The sequence below is a fragment of the Triticum urartu genome, chromosome 2 (assembly GCF_003073215.2).
Source record: "Triticum urartu cultivar G1812 chromosome 2, Tu2.1, whole genome shotgun sequence".
Taxonomy (NCBI): Eukaryota; Viridiplantae; Streptophyta; class Magnoliopsida; order Poales; family Poaceae; genus Triticum; species Triticum urartu.
Genome location: NC_053023.1, coordinates 199,432,153 through 199,441,057, shown reverse-complemented (window position 1 = coordinate 199,441,057; position 8,905 = coordinate 199,432,153).

The window sequence follows — 8,905 nt, the reverse complement described above, 5'->3', positions numbered from 1 at the left end:
AACCAAGAGCCCATATTGCCTTGTCTTCTCCTGTTTATTGAATGCTCGCAGATTCCAACTTAGTCCGATGCACGTACACTCTTATTATTATTCACACCGTTTGGTCGTGCAAATGAAAGGCAATTATGATGATATATGATGGGCTGACTGAGATGAGAAAAGGTGGTATGAACTCGACCTCTTTTGTTTTTGTAAATATGATGAGTCCCTCGTTCTTGATTCAGCTTATTATGAATAAATATGTTTGCAATGACAATTAGAGAACATAGTTGCTTGTGCCATGCTGGATTAGCTATGAGTTATAATGATTTACCTTGTGTGCCAACATGCTATTGAGATGGTTATGATGTGGTATGATGGGGTGGTATCCTCCTTTGAATGATTTAGGTGACTTGACTTGGCACATGTTCGCGCATGTACTTGAAACAAAATCAACATAGCCTTCACAATATTTATGTTCATGGTGGATTATATCCTACTCATGCTTGCATCCAATGTTTATTAATTTTAATGCATGTACATGGCTGTTGTCGCTCTCTAGTTGGTCGCTTCCCAGTCTTTTGCTAGCCTCCACTTGTACTAAGCGGGAATACTGCTTGTGCATCCAATCCCTTAAACCCCAAAGATATTCCAGATGAGTCCACCATACCTTCCTGTATGCGGTATCTACCTGCCGTTCCAAGTAAATTTGTATGTGCCAAACTCTAAACCTTCAAATAAACATTCTGTTTTGTATGCTCGAATAGCTCATGTATCAACCAAGGCTTTCCTTATCTTCCATGTTAGGCGGGTTATTCTCAAGAGGAGTGGACTCCGCTCCTCACTCACGAGAAAATGGCTGGACACCGGGATGCCCAGTCCCATTCTTTATGCAAACTAAATAAAAATTAATTGCAAACAAAACTCCCCCTGGGACCTGATGTATGTTGGAGGCACTCGTTGTTTCGAGCAAGCCATGGATTGATGCTTGTTGGTGGAGGGGGAGTATAAACTTTACCATTCTGTTTGGGAACCGCCTATAATGTGTTTAGTATGGAAGATATCGCCATCTCTTAGTTGTTACGTTGACAATGAAAGTATACCGCTCAAAAATACAATTTATCTCTATTGCAAAACCGACCTCTGGCACCTCTACAAATCCCTGCTTCCCTCAGCGAAGGGCCTATCCATTTACTTTTATGTTGAGTCATCACCCTCTTATTAAAAAGCACTAGCTGGAGAGCACAGCTGTCATTTGCATTCATCACAGTTAATTTATATTGGGTATGACTATGATTGGATCTCTTTTACCATGAATTACAATGTCTAGTCAGTCCTTGATCTTTAAAGGTGCTCTGCATTTATGTTTTGCGGTCTCAGAAAGGGCTAGCGAGATACCATCTTGTTATATCATATTATGATTGTTTTGAGAAAGTGTTGTCATCCGAGATTTATTATTATGTCTTGCTAGTTGATTATGCTATTGATATGAGTAATTATGAGACCTAAGAATTAATGCAAATGTGGTTAGTTATGATCTATGCTGAAAACTTGAATGCTGGCTTGACATAGTTACAACAACAAGAGCAAACTGAGTTTGTAAAAGTTTTTCTTTCTTTCTTTCTTTCAGTTTGTCAACTGAATTGCTTGAGGACAAGCAAGGGTTTAAGCTTGGGGGAGTTGATACGTCTCCATCGTATCTACTTTTCCAAACACTTTTGCCCTTGTTTTGACTCTAACTTGTATGATTTGAATGGAACTAACCCGGACTGACGCTGTTTGTAGCAGAATTGCTATGGTGTTGTTTTATGTGCAGAAAACAAATATTCTCGGAATGACCTGAAACTCCACGGAACATCTTAGAAAAAATAATTAAAAAATCCTCGCCAAAGATGAAGACCACGGGGCCCACACCCTTCTCACGAGGGTGGGGGGCGCGCCCCCCCTAGGGCGCGCCCCTACCTCGTGGGCCCCCTGGATGCCCTACGACGCCAACTCCAACTCTATATATTTGCTTTCGGAGAGAAAAAAATCAGAGAGAAGAAATCATCGCGTTTTATGATACGGAGCCGCCGCCAAGCCCTAAAACCTCTCGGGAGGGCTGATCTGGAGTCCGTTCGGGGCTCCGGAGAGGGGGATTCGTCACCGTCGTCATCATCAACCATCCTCCATCACCAATTTCATGATGCTCACCGCCGTGCGTGAGTAATTCCATCGTAGGCTTGCTGGCCAGTGATTGGTTGGATGAGATTTATCATGTAATCGAGTTAGTTTTGTTAGGGTTTGATCCCTAGTATCCATTATGTTCTGAGATTGATGTTGCTATAACTTTGCTATGCTTAATGCTTGTCACTAGGGCCCGAGTGCCATGATTTCAGATCTGAACCTATTATGTTTTCATGAATATATGTGAGTTCTAGATCCTATCTTGCAAGTCTATAGTCACCTACTATGTGTTATGATCCGGCAACCCCGAAGTGACAATAATCGGGACCACTCCCGGTGATGACCATAGTTTGAGGAGTTCATGTATTCACTATGTGCTAATGCTTTGTTCCGGTTCTCTATTAAAAGGAGGCCTTAATATCCCTTAGTTTCCAATAGGACCCCGCTGCCATGGGAGGGTAGGACATAATATGTCATGCAAGTTTTTTTCCATAAGCACGTATGACTATATACGGAATACATGCCTACATTACATTGATGAATTGGAGCTAGTTCTATGTCACCCTATGTTATGACTGTTACATGATGAACCGCATCCGGCATAATTATCCATCACTGATCTGATGCCTACGAGTTTTCCATATACTGGTTCTCGCTTATTTACTTTCCCGCTGATACTGTTGCAATCATTACAAAATACCAAAAACATTACTTTTGCTATCTTTACTTTTGTTGCCGTTACCACCACTATCATATTACTTTGCTACTAAACACTTTGCTGCAGATACTAAGTTTCCAGGGTGTGGTTGAATTGACAACTCAGCTGCTAATACTTGAGAATATTCTTTGGCTCCCCTTGTGTCGAATCAATAAATTTGGGTTGAATACTCTGCCCTCGAAAGCTGTTGCGATCCCCTATACTTGTGGGTTATCACAAATGGGCCAGCCTGGCAGGCCTAGGCCCAAGATGCCGGTGGGTCTAGGCTCTCTCTCCCTCCCTTATTTTATTTTATTTAGCAGAAAACAAATCAAGAGAAGAAAAAAAGAAAGAGGGGGTTAGGGAAGAAGTTGGACACGCGGATAAATTTCCCGGACTTACAAAAATGTGCTCGTTCCAAGAAAATAGAAATGGCCAAGATTGAAAGATTAAATTCAAACTCATTTGATTTAAATTCAAGTGATTTCAATAGAAAGTGAGGTTTCGGAAGGTCCAAAAATGTTGAGACTTTTGGAGGAGCCTCAATAAATGAAGAATTTTTGACAAGGTTTGGAGATCAAATCGAAGCCGAAAAGGCATGGGATTATTTTTTCACGTGTGTTATGGTTAATTCCAAATTATTGGAATATTTAGAATAGCTCCCTAATAATATTGGGAGTGTATGTTTTAAAAGGAAATCACCAATGTGAATATCCCTTGATTTGAATGGACCAAAGATCCATACGATTTATTTATGTGGGTTGCAAAGATTAATGACATGATGGCATGATGACATGATGCAATGCAAAATATGAAATGATGAATGCAACAAGTAATACAAATGACATGGCAAAGATAACGAATAACTGGAAGACACCTGGCGCATCGGTCTCGGGGCATTACAGTCCGGCACCTCTGGATTGATGGAGGTTGTCGGTGGAGTCGACGCTCCCCCCTCCTTCAAAGGGGGTTGCTCGCTTGATTCCGGAGCCATATTGGTCTCCGGAATGGTGTTCGGCTCGGAGTCGGATTGGTCATGGCCCCCGTCGTCAGTCTCCATAGGGTTTGGTTCCCCCATGTTCCCGACAGCCGAGGTGTTAGCCTCTGGCGCCGTCTTGACGGCCTCCCGCAACTCTCCATGGCCTGAAGAGACTTTTCGGGACAACACTTTGGTGTTGTCTGTAGCGGTTGGCGGGGAGGCTCGCAGAGGCGTCTCGCTCTCCACCATCCCCGGCACCAGCGAGTTCCCCAAGGATGATGATTGGGGGAGATTGCGGGCCGAACTGAGGCACACAATTCAAATGTGTTAGAATTACAATCGTAAAAACCGGACATACGTGTAGTATCCTTGTGTACTTATGATGCGGCCAGGGCTTCGATCTAGGGCGCCACTTGGGGATGGCTTCGGCATCCAAATCCGAACCGTCCGAGAGGGATATGTTCTCCCTCTTGGACGCCTCCACCCCTGGGTTTGTAGAGGACGCCCTTTTCTTCTTCCTACCCTTAAGGGGAGAATTGCTCTCTTCTTCCTCCTCCTCTTCCTCTTCATCTCCCTCATGGGAGGAGAGAGCTTCGATATCTCCGGACACGGTGTTTGAACTACCTTTATGGCGGAGGCCACCTTTGGACTCCTTACTCTTCTTCTTGGCCTTCTTCTTTGGCGTCTGATAAGGTGCCGGGACCAGCACCCTTGTTAACAGAGTAGTAGCTAGATTTTCGGGTAGCAGCGCCGGACACCTGATCCGCTCCGGCTTCGCTGTCCATCCCTGAATAAGGTATGGGCATCTCAGTATACCCTTTGACTTATGGACCGAAATTATGTTCAGAAGTAAGAAGCTTACCTCAATAGCCGGATTCGCGCTGTCGAGACCGATATCTCCAGTCTTCTCCGAACACAACTTCTGGGATTTAAAAAGCAGTTTCCAGATCTCTTCGTGTGTTGTACTAAAGAAGTGCTGCAGGGTCTGGGGGCCATACGAATTAAACTCCCACATGTCGAGAGGCCAGCGTTGGCATGGGAGGATGTGGCGGAAGATTATCACCTGAATCACATTGGTGAACTAGTGTGCTTATTTATCATACTTTTGATGCGCTTTTGCAACGTCATCACTTCGTCGGTTGACCCCCAGTCTAGACCCGTGTTGGTCCAAGACATGAGCTACATAGGGGGCCCAGATCTAAATTCAGGAGTGGCCGCCCATTTGGTACCGCGGGGTTCGGTGATATAGAACCTCTCTTGCTGCCACACCTTCATGGTCTCCACGAAGGCTCCTTTGGGCAAAGTGGTGTTGGGGAGTTTGCTCACCATGGCACCGCCACAGTCGGCGTGCTGCCCGTTAACCACCTTCAGCTTCACATTGAAGAATTTGAGCCATAGGCCAAAATGGGGTGGGATACAGAGGAATGCCTCGCACACGACCATAAATGCCGAGATGTGGAGGAAGGAGTTCGGGGCTAGATCATGGAAATCTAGCCAGTAATAGAACATAAGGCGGCGGACAAAAGGGTGAAGTGGAAACCCTAGGCCGAGGAGGAAGTGAGGGATGAACACTACCCTTTCGCCGGCTTGGGAGTGGGGATGACTTGCTCTTTGGCCGGGAGCCTTTGTGCGATTTCCGCGGTCAAGTACCGCGCCTCCCGGATTTCCTTAATGTCCTTCTCCATGACGGAGGAGGCCATCCACTTGCCCCGTGAACTGGATCCGGACATGGCTGGAAGTGTTGGGCAGTGGGAAAGATTGAAGCGTGGGCGCTGGAGCTCGAGGACAGGAAGGCTAAGGAAGGGAGAAGGTGTGGGGTAAAAAGATGGATCTTTATCCGCTTATATAGGCAATAAATATCAAACGGCCCACGCTAGCCTTAAAGGTCGCCTGCTCCCAAGGGGTCATGCGAATGGCATGGTTGGATTACCCAAACCCGTATTGATGAAAATCCCGCAATAAGGGGACACGATCTCTGCTTTGTCAAGACGTGTCAATGGAGGCTGCGCCTTGAAACGCGAAGCGGGATGCCAAAAAATGGTTCAAAATAATCAAATGGCTAGACGTGATGTTTTGTCGAAAAAGTTGTCAGTAGATATGCCTTATTAAGTATTGTACCCTTGTGGTTGAGGGTTGTAACTATTATACAGAGCCGGATACAGTTGTCTTGCTCAGAAGACTGCTTTGTACCCGGAGAAGGAACCCGCCTTGCAATGTCGAAGACAATCTGTGAGCCGAACACATCGTCATTGAAGACCGGTTCAAGGGCTACTGAAGGAGTCCTGGATTAAGCGGTTCTCAAGTGTCCGGGCTATGCGATATGGGCTGGACTGATGGGCCGTGAAGATACAAGGTAGAAGACCTCCCCCCTTGTCCGGGTAGGACTCTTATGCGTGGATGGCAAGCTTAATGTTCGGATGTGTAGTTTCCTTTCTCTGTAAACTGACCCTATACAACCCTAGGCCCCTCCGGTGTCTATATAAACCGGAGGGTTTAGTCCTTAGAGGCTATCAGAACTCATATAGGCTAGACATCTAGGGTTTAGCCATTATGAACTCAAGGTAGATCAACTCTTGTAACCCCTATACTCATCAAATACAATCAAGCAGGATGTAGGGTTTTACCTCCATTAAGAGGGTCGAACCTGGGTAAACATCGTGTCTCCCTTGTCTCATGTTACCTTCGATCCTCGGACGCACAGTACGGGATCCCCTACACGAGATCGGCCGGTTTTGACACAAACACCCTCCACAAATGTCCTTCAAACACGGTGTCCGAAGAGACCGAAGCCCTCTCTTCCAACGAGGGAGATGAGGAAGAAGAGGAGGAGGAGGTGGAAAGCAACTCCCCACGTAAGGTTAGGAAGAATAAGAGGGTGGCCTCCGAGGACCCGATGGGCGTGGAGCCCAAGAGAGGGAAGATGATCCTCTCGGACAGTTCAGACTCAGAGTCCGAACTAGTCCCCAAGAGACCTCCCAGGTTGAAGTCCCTGGCCGAATCATAAGTATTCAGAAACCTACTTTTTATCTTCAGTCTTCCTGTTTCCGTTACATAAGTTATTTTGTTATTTGCCTTTCAGCCCTCCACGCGAGCTCCCGCAAACTCCATTATCGGAGGGGAACTCTCTGCCACCCGAAATGGTAGAGTAACACACCGCCGCGAGACCCCTCTCCTATCACCATGGATGATGCCGAAGTGTCGTCCTGAAGGACCTCTCCTAGCCAGGGGGGGGGTGAGCGAGGCCGTCGAGAAAGCGTATGAGGTTAATACCTCAGTCGCCGAAGACCCAGGGGGGACAGCCCTTATGCTACCGAAGGTGGGGAGCCCCAACAATCCGGGCCCCAGCCAAACACCATCCCAGAGACCAACGCAGCTCCGGGATCAAGCGATCAGCCCCCTTTGAAAGAGGAGGGAGGAGAATCTGCTCCATCAGCGACCCCACTAATCCAGAGGCGCCCAACAATCTAGAGGAAGCACTACATCATGCTTCCATCATGGCGGAGCACCGTACCTTGATCGGTGTGGTGGTACAGAAGGTTCAGTCAGCCAAGAGCGGACTGATCGAAGCCTTCACCAGCCTACTGACAGGCTTTGAGGAATGCAACGTAATGTTCTAAAAACATTTCATATAGAGGAATATACATGTGCACAGACAATAGCCCCTAGGGCTCCGTCCAGTTTTTAAAAGAAACCGGACAGAGGATCCACATAGTATTCGGGAGAGTTAACATTGTGTGCTGTTATTGTAACATGCTTCCCTGTTGGTGGCAACTGCCCAGGCCGCAGAAGTTTCCCAACTCAATCAGAAGCTTCATGTGGCAGACGAGGAAATCGACTGCATTAATAAGCGGTTCGATGAGATGTAAGGTATGCGTATAATGTTTAAAAAGGAAGTTATTTTTATATCAGAAGTAATATGCATATTTAGAGGTTAAATCATGAAATGCTTTTAATTATGATCACAGCTGGTGCAGCCAAGGTCAAGACCCTAAAGGCACCCTCGCCCAGGCCAAGAAAGAGGCTGAGGCCAACAAGGTAGCCGCTGACAAAAGCGGCTATAGAAATGAAGACCGAGCAACTGCCCCCCGCCACCACGAAGCTCGGTTGGCCGAAGTCGAGAAGGAGTTGAAGGATGCCACTAGAAAATGCGAGACCTTGGAGGAGAAGACTTCGGCTCAGTCGACCGAGCTTTCCAAGGCCCTCCATGAGGCCAAAGAGGTGCGGGTTGAGTCCCGGAGTGCTCGTGAAGAGATCCATCAGGCAAGGCAGATGGCGGCTGGTAAGGTCTTTATTTTGTAGAGTATCTTTGGAGGTCAGAGCTATGCTTTGCTTACTCGAGAATGGAGTGCGGATCTTCCGAGGAGTGCCGCCGATGCTTGCATAGTTCTTCCGAGCCCATGAGGGGAACTCGACCAAGAAACTGTTCTGGTCGCAATTTCTCGCGCCGGAACACCCGACTCCTCTGAACGACCAGCTGAAGCAGCTATGGAAGCTGCATAGGGTGGCAAGCTTGGCCATGAAGGATCTAATAGTGCATCTCTGGCCGGCCGAGCCAATTCCGAGCAGCTGTTTCGGTTTGGTGAATCGGCTCGTCGACGCGCGGCCTCGGATCGATGCTGTGAAGTGCTCGGCCTGCATAGAGGGTGCCCGGATGGCCCTTCCCCACATCAAGATGCAATGGGCAAAGATGAAGGCCACCGAAGTGGCAACCGCTGGCCTGCCCGAAGGCAAAGATCATCGAAATCCGGAGAGGTACTTCGATGACGTCCTAGAAGGGGCCCGAATAGTAGAGGCCAATAAACTAAGGACATAATATTTGATTGGATGTGTTCGGGTTGTAAAAACTATGTTATAAACCCATGCTTGTTATATATCTATGCTTCTGCCTTTTGTTTCAAGCAATTTTTTCCTCCTCTGCGGCCGTTTTATTGCTATATTGCTGAAAGTTGCTAGTCGTCGACTTCGGCCCCCATGTAGATGCTACAGGGATGTTCGACATAACACACAACCACACTTTATCCAACGTCTTGCTCGGAAAAGGAGGTTTTCACTAGGTGAACCAGGCAATCAGACTATGCGGCTTT